Raw genomic sequence first — 6,000 nt, forward strand, 5'->3', positions numbered from 1 at the left:
GTTAATACTCCCTAATTATGGAAAAACAATATCTCTTTTTCCCAAATATGACTTACAACTCTTATAGACCTCAAACAAGTGAAGTGCTGTCTCCAAATTCTTCCATCTTGTTTCATTTGCTTAGATAAACAAGTGTTTTTTCATGACACGTCAGGATAATTAGATAAGGCATAACCTTGATAGGACTCTGCAGTTGAGTTTTAGCATTTATTTGACTGATAGGAAAATTTGTATATAACATGTCATTCTTTTCTTTTAAGAGAAGTCTGTACAATTTCACTAATGTGGGGGGGATCAGAAAATGGAAATTCCCTCTAACAAGGCAAAGCAAATTGTTTACCATTTTTTTTACCATTGTTTACCAAAATTCTTACCATTTATAGACTTACACAACTGTTCCAAGCACTAATACTCAGGGTCATATAGTTTGTATTTGTCAGAGATAGGATCTGAACCCAGGTTTTCTGACTCCAAAGCAAGATTTCTCTGTCCAATAAGCCATACTGTCTCTCTTTTGCTCTCATGTCCAAAAATGAACCCATTTGGTTAATTCATTAGAAAAATCTAAGTGGCTTTCTTTCATGTAACTATAAACTTTTCCAGTTACTAGGACAACTAGGTGGTACCATGGATAGAGTGTCAGGCTTGTAGTCAGGAATAATAACCATCAATTTCAAAGAAAACTTAGAAGCCAGTTAATCCAATTTCTTTTTTGTTTGTTTCTTGTATAGATTAGGAAAATGAATCTCAAAATGGTTGAGTCATCTAGCATCACATAGCAACTGAATGAGAGAATTGGTATTCAAACTATAGCCCAATGACTGAAAATTCAGTATTCTTGAGCAGAATAGTAGTTGAAACAGCAATGAACTTAGAATGAGAAAGGTTTGGTGGGAATCCAAGTTTTTCCCCAATAACCAAAAGGAAGTCATTTTCCCTCTTCAAGCCTCGTTATATTCACCTGTAAAAAGGGGGCAATAATACTTTCAACATTAAGTGAATAGGTTGGTTGTAAGGAAAGCACTTTGAAACCCTTGCTGTTGAAATACTCAAGCCTACCCTCATGGAAAGAGTCCTGCATTTTGGCCTTTGTTAAAATCTTAGTTTTGCTACAAACACACTGGGAGTTAATTTCCTCATCCATGAGATGAGATAGACTTGATTTGATTATCTCAAAGGCTCTTTGATGATTCCATAGTTTTGTAGAACTCTACGGCTCACTGAATATTGTCCTCAGACATCTCGTTTTCCCACCCAGTTCATTTTGGAATTCTTTCCATTCTCTGCCATAGTTCCGTTAAACTCATCATGTAAGATGCAAGCAGCCTTGCTCCTCATTGGTACCCTCTGCTCCTCTGATTGAGGAGTACAACCATATACTCCTCTGTTTCACTAGGAGAAACAGGATTGGCATCTCATTTTACATGGGCCTGCCCTAATTTTGGACTTCTTTAGTATCTCCATCATGCCCTTTCCAAGATACCTCTACTTTTCTTCCTAACACTCCCCTAACCCTACTGTGGTTTTCAACTTTTTTGTGTGTGTTGTCTTCTTCCATTAAATTGTTAAGTTCCTCAAAGGCAGGGGATGTCTTTTTTTGGGGGATTTCTATCTCCAGAGCAGAGCACAGTACCTGGCACGTAGTAAGCACTCAGTGAATGTTTTTTGATTATTGACTATTGACTGTCCTAACAATAAACTTGTAAAGTAGATAGTGCAAGTCCTAAGGCCTATTTTTCAGATGAAGGAACCAGCCTATGGCTAATTAACAAGATTGCACAGTATTTGGGCAATGCACAATGTAACTATACAGTAGAAGACTGCCTTAGTCCAGAACAGGTCACCCCTTACTTTACCTAAAAGCTGTAACTCAGAAAAGCCCACATTTTAATCTTTCCAGTGACACTTAATGAGATAGCACACCTTCAAACTATTGAAGGCAGCTTTATTGGGAGCCTAACTAAGTAGGACCAAAAGGTCAGCATTCCCTGCTTGTCTCAGACAAGCATGGGATTTGGCCTGGTGACTGATACTCGTAGGCATAGGAGCTTACTTTGTTTTAGTCCATTGCTCTGTGCTGTTGGCTGGCACTAGAGAGGAAGTATTTCTGGGATTTCTTCAGACTTGATGCAGCTCTTGGCCCACACTAGGCCAAAGGTTACAAAGATGGATCATGTATAAAACTGGAGAAAGTACCTTTCTCAGTGCATATGTGCCTTACTTACTCCCTGCCATTTACTCTTTGGTCCATCTAGTGACACTGTCCTCTTTGCTGTTCCATCTCTCTGCTCCAGGCATTTTTTCTGATTGTCCCCCATGCCCAGAATTCTTTTCCTCCTCATCTCCACCTCCCAGCTTCCTATAAGTTCCAACTAAAAGCCCATCTTCTGTAGCAGAGGTGTGAAACTAGCATATCAGACTCTGAAGTATATGGCCTGAACCAAATTAAAATGTAATTAAGAAAAGTTGAACAAAATAAAAAAATATAGATATTATACATGTAAAGATAGACTATAGATAGAAAAATAGATAATATATAACATATGAAATATATAAAAGATAAAATATACATAAAAATAAAAAGATAAAACATAGATAATAATAATTTGTGGTTTTCTAAGTCAGCATGTGACTCAGAGGGATCTATTTCTCTTTTGAGTTGGACATCATAGTACAGGAAGACTTTCCTTACCCTTCAGTTCTAACGCTTTCCTTCTCTTATTTTTTCTTCCTGTATAGTTTGTATATATTTGTTTCTTCTTGTCTTCTCCATCAAACTATGAACTCATTGAGAACAGAGACTACCTTTTGCCTCTTTTTGTATCTTGAATGCTTAACACAGTACCTAGCATACAGTAGGCACTTATTAGATAGTCTATTGGTGGTGGTAAAGATGGTAGCAGTAGTGACCACATTTATATGACTCTACGATTTGTGAAGCATTCTCATCATGCCAACCCTGCGTAGTAGGCAGTACAAATGTTGTTTAATGTTTCAATCACTCCTGATTCTTCATGACCCCTTTGTGGGGTGTTTTTGGTTTTGTCACTTTCTTCTCCAGCTCATAGATTAGGAAACTGAGGCAAACAGGGTTAAGCAACTTGCCCAGGGGCACGCAGCTAGTGTTTAAGGCTAGATCTGAACTCAGGTTTTCCTCACTCTAGGCCCTTTTACCCACTGTACCATGTAGATGCCCCAGTGAAAGTATTATTATATTGATTTACATATATGAGGAAGTTATTCCATTTCCATTCAAATATTTCATAAATTTCAGGCATATATAATTTTTCTCAGCTTTCTTTGGGAAACTAATGGATTTTAGAACAGAAAAAAGACTAGGGAAATTTTTCAAAATTCTCTTTTAGAAAGGACATTATGTAATGCTAATATCCCGGCTTGTGGCTACATTGGCACTCTCCCCTTTTCAGCATATTTGGACTAGGATTTCTTATAAGTCTACAGTAGAAACCTGACTTGAAGAAACCCTGGTATTGCAGAGGATGATTATCCAGTTCTTATTTAAGCAAAAGGGCACAATTTGAAGGCTTAAAAGCCTGAAATGTCATAACATGCAGTACAAACTGTACACTCATAAAAGTTTGTGTTGTGTGAGGGGTGGAGTTGTGAATTCCCCCAGCCAGACCACATTACAATCACGAGAAGCAAGGCTCACATTCTTTCCTCCTTCCAGTCCTTTTCGGTGGTTCAAGAATAACCTCTTGATTTGGAAGCTCAGTCTTGGACATGCAAATCTTAAAGGAGAAAGGGGAAATGGTAGTAATAATGTAATAAAAAATCCACAGGTCTGAATAGGGTTTTGGCAAACTACGTGACTATTTCCCCTAATGGCCATGCAGAAGCTCATCTTAAATGGGAATATATTTCAATACTAAGTAGAAGCCAAAAACCTTGCAGCCAATCATTGCTAATGAATACCCTGTGCTATTTAGTTAGAACAGTGGTTGGGGGCACTGAACTCACTCTACCTATCTACCCAACCAAACTATCTGGGAATATGAGCTGGTCACAACAGTGCTTCTGGCACCATGAATAGGTTCCGGTCAAATGATGTGACATCTAGTACAGTACTGTGCCCACAGGAATATCCCAACAGTTGATGATCCCAGGATGGTTCCTTTGAGTATGAAGCTGACATTGAATAAGTCTTTGGAATAAGAGAAAGAGAATTAACAACATTCTATGGATATTTAATTCTGAGGTAGCTTTCTACAGACAACTACTGGATAGATACTTGAAGAACTGGGATAAACTGACTCATGATGATTTTGAAAATTTGGAAGAGCTATTCGAAAGATCATGTGGTGATAGATTTATGCTGGAAGGTATCTTAGAGGTCATTGAGTCTAAACCCTTCATTTTATAGTTGAGGAAATGAGGTTAGTGAGATTGAATGACCTACCCAGGGACTTGCAACCAGTAATGTGTCCAGTTTTTCCTGATTACAAGGTCAAACACTCTATCCACTATATCATGCTACTTAGTAAGGACAGAATACCTGGGAAATAGTGCTTTGTCCCACGCTATTATGTCTAACACACAACTGTGATATAAAAAAGAAGTTGAACATTGTCTATATGGAAGTCAACAACAACCATGTATTAAACTATGAGAAACCCCATACGTAGGATTCAATTCAACAAGCAATGAGTGTTTTCTACAATGTACTAGTCATTAAAAATCCCTATGACCACATAATTTTTCTTCCCATGTACCTTTTCAGATTTGAGAACTGATGATCAATATACCATTAAATATATTTTTAAACCATGCTTCCCAGTTCTTACATATAAAATCCTGACACCAACAAAGAAGATTATATGACCAACTTGTCAGTGCAGGGTGGGACATGCTATTTCTGAAAGAATAAGAATTAGTTTAGTGATTTCAACCAAGGATATCTGTGATAAAGCCATAAAGCTTTATAATTTGCTTCTATTACCACTTTCCAAAACATGCAGGCTTCATTGAGAATAACGCATTTTTTTTTGTTGGTGAATACCAAGATTCAGCCTTAGAATAAGGGATATACCACCATCTACGTATTTTTCTCTATGTAAATATAACAGGAATATTGTGTAGGGAAAGAACTACATTATTCTGGATGCTTGGTCCCAGAGCACAAGTATCTGTGATAGTAGTACAAGGACTCCACTTCCCATGACACTTTATACCCAGAACAGGCTATTGATTAGAAATAGAAGCTTCTAGGAGGCAAGAGGGGAGCCACAGGGGTCATCAGGAAGAACAACTGTGATTTCCACATATTCAGTATGGCCAGCTAGGTGGCCCAGATAGAGTGCTGGGCCTAGAATTAGAGACTCATCTTCCTGAGTTTTACTAAGTGTGTGACTAAGTAAGTCACTTAACCCTGTTTGCTTCAGTTTTTCATCTGTAAAAGGAGCCAGAGAAGAAAATGGCAAACAACTCCAGTATCTTTGCTAAGAAAACCCCCAATGGGGTCTTGAAAAGTCAAACACAGCTGAAAAGACTGAAGATTCACCAATGTTCTATAATGTGCGGTTAAACCACGAATCTTTCCAATTATTCAAATCTTCCTTTATTTCTGTAAAGAATGATTTATTGTTACATTTATACAGTTTTTTAGTGTCTTAGTAGGTTAGTACCCAAATATTTTATTCAGTTTGTAGTTATTTTGAATACTTTACTTTCTATTTTATGTTATGTTACTGGTTTGGGTTGGTATCACAAAGAAATATTGATGATTTTTATTGATTTATTTTGTATCCTGCTTCTTTTACAAAAGCTCAATCATTCTATTGCTTCACTGGTTTTTATAAGGAAAGGAATAGTTTCCTAATATAGCAATTAGGGATGATTTTGTCCCTTTTTTGTGCCAATGTTTATATATTTAGTTTTTCTTTCCTAGCATTGTTCAAGCTAGCATTTCTAGATAATGAATCCAAGCAAATGTCTTATGATCTCACTTGGTTGTTTGGGTGCACTATAAACCTAGTTTCA

This window comes from Notamacropus eugenii, chromosome 2, assembly GCF_028372415.1.
Source record: "Notamacropus eugenii isolate mMacEug1 chromosome 2, mMacEug1.pri_v2, whole genome shotgun sequence".
NCBI classification, from domain to species: Eukaryota; Metazoa; Chordata; class Mammalia; order Diprotodontia; family Macropodidae; genus Notamacropus; species Notamacropus eugenii.